Below are 7,857 nucleotides of genomic sequence, written 5' to 3'. Positions count from 1 at the left end.
CCCCCTTTAAGACGCGAACGTCTGCAAAGGACGCCCCCCCGGGATGCAGTGGCAGCTTCTCATTCCTCCGAGGTCGGGTCAGGCTGGCATCTCGCAAAAAAAAAAAAAGCAGTGCGCTCGGCCCGTTAAAAAAAAAAAAAGATCAGAAAAAATAAAAATAAAAACCAGGTCTCTGGGGGGGGGGGGGGGGGGGAAGGCGGCCCCCAAAATTAAAAAAAAAAATCCCCCTTTCTGTTTTGCTTGAGTTCCTAGACCTTAAAAATGCTGAAAGAGCTGTAGCCCCAAAAAAGATTAAAATAAAATAAAGAATATTAAGGGGAAAGGAATGAAGGGGCGCTGGGGGGGAAGGGGGCGCTCCGGAGGGCCCGGCGGAGTCTCGAAGCCGCAGGGTCCCGGTGATTTTTTTTTTCTTCCTGAATCACCAGAGGCTGCCTCTTCTGCTCACGAAGGAGCGTGAGCGTGTGTGTGCGCGCAGCGTTTCGCTCAACCGCGCCTCATCTTGGGGTTAAATTGCAGCAATGAAATCCTGAAAATTCCCAACAGGGGGAAAAAAATAAAGAGACGAGAGGGGGAGAGAGGTCTGCGCCGCTCGCTCGGCCCTCGGCAGCGGCTCCCGGATGCTGCAGTGCCTGCGCCCCCACCCCCCGCCCCGGGCCTCCACCTCCTCCTTCTCCTCTAGGTTTTGCTAAAATAAGACTGGTGAGGAGCGATGGGGGAAGAGGAAGGAAGGGGGGAAACGGGCGCAGAGGTCTGAGCCACTGGCCGCCGGAGCTGGAAAGACGAGCGATTGATGAGTTGAACGGGAGAAGGACCCACCCAGAGCGGCGACACATGATGGCCCGCGACCAATCGCGGAGGCGCGAGGGCCCCGGCTCCGCGGAGTTTGTCAGGAGACGGGGGAGAGCCGGCCGGCCGGGAGGCAGGGGGAGCCGGCCGACGGATGCCTCCTCCCCTGGGAGGAAGCCTGGAGTCCGACGGGTTCCAGCTCGGTTGCAGGCAACCGGCCGCTCCCAGCATCTTGCAAGCGGAAGGAGGGAGGGAGGGAGGGAGGAAGAAACTTAAAGATGGAAAGACGATTGGTGTCTGGAGTTGGAATGAGTCAATCTCTGCACAAATTTGGCCTATTGAGCAAAGGACGATTTTTTTTAAAACGGGGAGAATGGTTGGGGGTCCTTCTGTCGAAGTTACTAATGAGAGAGCTCTAGAAGTGGATTAACAGATCCAGCCCACCTTTGAAAACACTCCTGAGGCAGCAGATCCTAGCCCCCAGAAGCGGGTGGCTGACCAGGCCCTGGGCACTCGATCGGGCTTCTGGCGGGTGTATTTGGCGCCGCATTCACTCCCCTCCGGAGTGACTAGTTTATTTCCCGTTCCTCTTTTTTAAGTTGTGAAATTGAATAAACACAGAAAAATGCCTAAAGCATAAATGTACAGTTTAAAAAACTGCTGTGAAATGAACACTCATGAAACTAAAAGTCCAGAGCTAGAAAGGGAACGTTGCCGGCTCCCCAGAAACACACGCACGCGCACCCTGCCCCAGCAATAGCCCCAGCCTGACTTTATGGTATTAACATGCTTGCTTTTCTTCATACTTTTACTGCCTTCCTGTGCACTCCTAGACCACCTGGCTCTTCATTGCCTCTTTTGGGGTTTCGTATAAATGGAACCTTACAGTACGTATTCTGTGATGTCTAGCTTCTTTGGTTTAACATTATATCTTTAAGATTCACCTGTTATTGTCACATATAGCTGGCGCTGATTCATCTTCACTGCTGTATAGTACTCCATCAAAAGGGACGCCACAATTTGTTTATCCATTATCCTATTGATGGACATTTGGGTTGTTTCCAGTTGGGGCTCAAAAACATTCCCCCCTCCAATACTCTCGGTTCCTATAAGTCCACGTTTCTGTAGCAATAGTCCTGCATATGGGGTTTCCGGGTCACAGGGTGTGCATACTTTCAGGTTTGTAAGAAGTCACCAAACCATCTTCCGAAGTCAATGTACCAAGAAAGCACTGACTTGTCACAAAGCAGCGTAGACTGGAAAGCGGGGGTGGAGGCCGGGGAAGGGGAACAGGAGGAAGAAGGCAAATACGTTTTCAAGCGTTAGCTAGTTGAATCCTAGTTAATGCCCTCCCCTGCCATCAGTATTTGGGTTCAGTTGGAACATTCTAGAAAAGATTGCATGTCTTTTATAAATTCCCCACTCAGTGCCTGTGAGTCAGCCTTCACAGGTTGCCCACAGCACCCTCAAAATCTCCTGACGTGTCCAAGTGCAGACACGATGCTTAAACCAAGAGGGCTCAGAGTCACAAGGACATGGGGGGGTTTCTCAACAAATAGTAACGGGTTTCATACTTGACGTTGTTTTGTGTCTCAAAGGCAATGACGGTTAATATGAAACAAGAAATAATGCCGGGTGCACAGATGCAAACAGGCAGTAAGGAGGCCACAACGTGCCAAAGGGAACTCATTCGGACGGACCTTCCCCAGGAAGGCCATAGAGTGTCACAGCTTGAGCATAAGCGGCAGAGATTTCCAGAGACCCCAGAGCTTTTCAGGAAAGGGCCGCCTCCCACCGATAAAGTCCTCACCAGGCCAGAGAGAAGCCCCGCTTTACAGATGAAAACCCTGAGGCCGCGAGGTTTACAAACTTGCCCAGGACGCCGACACAGACCTGAAACCCTCTGACGCTTGTGCTCTGCCAGGAGCCTCACCTGGTGCGATGGCTTTGGAACGCTGGCCGTTTCTCTTACACTGAGCGTTCGAACACCCCGACCGAGCTTCGACCCAGGAGGAATGCGGACACGTCCGTGAGCGACACGCCCTGGGTGACGAGCAGCATATTCACACTAGCTAAAACCTGGAAACTTCCCGGGTGTCCATTGCAGGGGTAAACCCACCTTGGCGATGAGGATGGACGACCCGCAGCTACACGCATGTGCCTGGGCCGGCCTCACAGCTGCGATGCTGGGGAAAGAAGCCAGACCCGCCACCGAATGGGGAGGGTAAGTCCTGTCCCGTGAAGTTCAAGAGGGCAAAGCGAACCCATGCTGGCAGGAGCCAGAGCAGAGGGGGGTACCCTCCAGGGAAGAGGAGGGTCCTGGCACCAGGGAGGCCTCCGGAAGCTTCTCGACTTGGGTGGCAATTACCAACGTGTGTCCGCTTTGTAAATCTGCTGCATCTTGCTCGTTTCCCCTGAGCCGGACATCCAGAAGCTGTGCAGTTTTCCGCGTGTGCCAGACTTCAATGGATGACGATCTCAGCAGCCCCACCAGTCGTGGTGACCTGAGGACATTCTCTTTGTGTCCTTTCACCATGACGTGCCTGCAACAAACTCTGGCCTTTTTACCGAAGACAAACAGTGGTCCCCAAGATGCCCCACCCACGCCAGACGGCAGACGAGCGTCTACACATCAGGACCCCCGTGAAACGTGGTCACAATCTGACCCCTGGGCCTTCCGTCTCCCTTGGTTTTTACCGTGAGAGTCTCGGGGGCACAGCGGGGCTGGTGGTCTCCACTCTGGAAGGGGCACACCGACCACCCCAGCTTACACTCTCCAGAGTTATCGATGGCGGCGCTGTTGGCATTTTGTGGGGAACGGCACATGCTGTTCCGGGCTGCCCTGTGCACTGGGGGCCGTTTAGCAACCCTGGCACATGCCCACTAACGTCAGTCACACCCCCGTCTGTGACAAGCAAAGATACCCACACACATTTGCAAATGACCTACGTCAAGGTGGCAGAAGAGTCTACACTTTCCTCCCAAAGTGCAAATGGCACTCCCAGAGCCTGTCTCGCTGTGAAGTTGGACGTGTTGGAGCAGCCCTCTCCTTCCTCAGAATCATCCCAAGTCCTCCGACTCCCTCAATTGCTCGATCCTGCTTTTCCAGAAAGAACTCAACTCATGCACCCTTAAGTATGACGGGGCTCCAGGTGTATTATCCTTATGGAGTCACCCTACAGAGAACAAAAAATTACGTAGCGCAAAGGAATGAATCTCTAATGTTGGAGTCTTCCATATCACCTAGCAAATGGGGATGGATGACCAAGAGATCAAAGGCTCCTCGGACGACGGCAGTAGGAAGTTCCCCGCCCCCTTAATCCGAGTCACTAGCGTTGACCGGGTGGAGAGATTTAGAGTCTCCCTAGCATTGCAGATGGAAGCAATTTAACAGCAGGTCTCCAGAAATCCATCTCAGCCATTGGGTCTCATCTTTAACACGTCTGCCAGCCGGAGGCGTCGTTTGTCAGTCCACAGCAGCATCACTAGACCGGCTTCGAGAATGTGGGCTAGCATCTCTGAAATAAATGCCCCCGATAAATAACTACCAATCGCATTCATTTAGCCTCTAAAACAACTACTGGCTAATCCAGTCACGGTGAGTTGCAAGAACGGATCAGGAAAAGACATGTGGTGTCTGCCTTCGGGTCGGGATCCCCGTCGGGAACGAGTCCCGAGATCTTTGGGAGATGGAGGGTACAGATGCCAAAAACGGAATCTGATGGTGCGGACCTTTCCAGGTGATGCAGTCGGCACTCGAGTGACTTCGGAGACGGAGTGTGGCTACCACTCCCGGCCAACGCTGCACAGCAGCCAGTGCCCTGCAAGTCCCCAGACAAGTGGGCGGAGCCTGGTCCGCGTAGGCCTGGGCTCCCGTCCCAGCTCTGGCGCATCTTAGCTGCTTTAGGAAAAGCGCTCAGCTTCTCTGAACCTCAGCGTCTTCGTGTGAAGTGGAGACGTGACTCCTCCCCCGACAGGTCGCGGTAAGGATTCATTAAGATCAAGCAGGAGCGCGCTTTGCACGATGGCTGGCACATAATACGCGGTCAGGAAACGGCGGTAAACAGACTTTTAAGAATCACCGCAGTCTGAGAGAAACTCCGCGTTCGTGGACGGGAAGACTCAATATTGCTAAGAGGCCGGTTCTTCCCGGCTCCAGCCGCAGACCCAGTGCGACGCCCGTCAGACCCCAGCAAGGTGTTTTGTCGGTATCGACAAACCGATCCCAAAGTTTATCCAGAGAGGCGAAGGGTCCACACTGGCCATCGTGGTATCGTCGGGGCACGAGGTCCGAGTGCTGACGCCGCCCGACGTCGAGACCCGCTGCAAAGCTGCAGTGGTCCAGGCGGCCGCCGTGGGTGAAAAGAACAGACGCACGGACCAACGAAATGGACGGAGAGCCCAGAAACAGAGCCCCATGGGTACAGGCGACTGATCTTGGACAAAGGAGCGAAGGAAGCACGATGGGGAAAGGATGGTCTTTCAATAAACGGTGCTGTAACAGCTGCACGTCCGCATGCAAAAGAAAAAAAAGGAATTTCGACATAGATCTTATGCCGTTCACAAAAATTAACTCAAAATGATCACAAACCTAACTATAAAATGCAAAACTATGAAACTCCTAGAAGATAACTGAGGAGAAAATCTAAATGACCTTGGATTTGGTGATTTTTCTTTAGATACAATACCAAAAGCACCATCCATACTAGAAAGTATTGATAGCTGGACTTCATGGATAGAACCAGAACAGGATAGCAAATATTCAACTATAGCATTAGGGTAAAAATAAGGAAACTACCAAAACAAGGACGATCTTAGCACTCTAACTACAAATTAATAAGACGAGTTGGAATAAAAAATGAAAATAATTATTTAGGAGGGGAAGAGCAAAGGGTCTAAATCAGTATTGGTCGAGTAAGTAAGAGACCACCAGAGAACAGACTATATTATACACGAGATTCTAAATACAAACTTCAAGGTAGACACTAAAATAAAGTACAGAACAGAGTCACAAATCATAGATAAGGAAAAATCTAAGAACTCCAGCATAAGAAATTGCAGTAGTAAATGGGTAGTCTAAAGCACACAGGAAAACAAGATAATGAGCGACAGATTGACAGCACTAAGTCCACATGCATCAATAATCACTCTCAATGTGAACGGATTGAACTCTCCAATAAAAAGACACAGAGTGGCAAAATGGATTCAAGAACAAGATCCAACAATTTGTTGCCTCCAGGAAACACACCTCAGCCCCAAGGACAAACACAGACTCAGGGTGAAGGGGTGGAGGACAATACTTCAAGCAAATAGCAAGGAAAAAGAGGCAGGTGTTGCAATTCTCATATCAGACCAAGTGGATTTCAAAATAAGACAGGTAAAGAGAGACACAGAGGGACAATATATAATGATCAAAGTGACACTTCATCAAGAAGAAATAACGCTTATAAATATCTATGCACCCAACACAGGAGCACCAAGATTCATAAAGCAACTATTAACAGACCTAAAGGAAGATGTTAAAAACAACACAATAATAGTAGGGGACCTCAACACCCCACTCACATCAATGGACAGAAAATCAACAAGGAAATAGTGGAGCTGAATGAAAAACTAAAACAATTGGACTTAATAGACATATATAGATCACTCCACCCTGAAGGAGCTGAATACACATTCTTCTCAAGTGCACATGGAACATTCTCTAGGATAGACCATATGTTGGGAAACAAGGCAAGCCTCTACAAATTTAAAAAAATTGAAATAATAACAAGCATCTTCTCAGATCATAGTGCTATAAGGCTAGAAATTAATTACAAGAAAAAAGCTGAGAAAGGCACAAAGATGTGGAGACTAAACAACACACTACTGAACAAGCAATGGATCATTGAAGAAATTAAAGAAGAAATAAAAAAATACCTGGAAACAAATGAAAATGATAGCATTACATACCAACTCATATGGGATACAGCAAAAGCTGTATTAAGAGGAAAGTTCATCGCAATACAGGCACATCTTAACAAACAAGAAAAATCCCAAATAAGCAACCTTAAAGCACACCTAACTGAACTAGAGAAAAAAGAACAAATGAAGCCCAAAGTCAGCAGAAGGAGAGAAATAATAAAAATCAGAGCAGAAATAAATACTATTGAAACGAAAAAGGCAGTAGAAAGGATCAATGAGACAAAGAGCTGGTTTTTTGAGAAGATAAATAAAATTGACAAACCACTAGCCAGACTTACAAAGAAAAAAAGGGAGAAAGCTCAAATAAACAAAATCAGAAATGAGCGAGGAGAAATAACAACAGACTCTGCAGAAATACAACAGATTATAAGAGAATACTACAAAAAACTATATGCTAACAGAATGGATAACCTAGAGGAAATGGGTAAATTCTTGGACTCCTGCAATCTCCCAAAGCTCACTCAAGAAGAGGCAGACAATTTGAACAGACCAATCACAAGGAAAGAGGTTGAAACAGCAATCAAAAACATCCCAAAGAATAAAACCCCAGGACCAGATGGCTTTCCTGGGGAATTCTACCAAACTTTCAGAGAGGATTTAATACCTATCCTTTTCAAGCTATTCCAAAAAATTAGGGAAGATGGAACACTTCCTAACACATTCTATGAGGCCAACATCACGCTGATCCCAAAACCTGACAAGGACACCACGAAAAAAGAGAACTACAGGCCAATATCACTGATGAACATAGATGCAAAAATTCTAAACAAAATTTTGGCAACCAGAATTCAGCAATTCATCAAAAGAATCATACATCAGGATCAGGTGGGATTCATACCAGGGACACAGAGATGGTTCAACATCTGCAAATCAATCAACGTGATACACCACATCAACAAACTGAGGAATAAAAACCACATGATCATCTCAATAGATGCAGAGAAGGCATTTGACAAGATCCAACAGCCATTTATGATAAAAACTCTGAACAAAATGGGCATAGAAGGAAACTACCTCAACACAATAAAGGCCATATATGACAAACCCATAGCCACCATCATACTCAATGGGCAAAAACTGAACCCCATCCCCCTGAAAACAGGAATG

Source organism: Equus quagga, chromosome 14 (genome assembly GCF_021613505.1).
Source record: "Equus quagga isolate Etosha38 chromosome 14, UCLA_HA_Equagga_1.0, whole genome shotgun sequence".
Classification (NCBI taxonomy): Eukaryota; Metazoa; Chordata; class Mammalia; order Perissodactyla; family Equidae; genus Equus; species Equus quagga.
The sequence above is the reverse complement of the archived record's forward strand: the minus strand, read 5'-3'. Positions refer to the sequence as shown.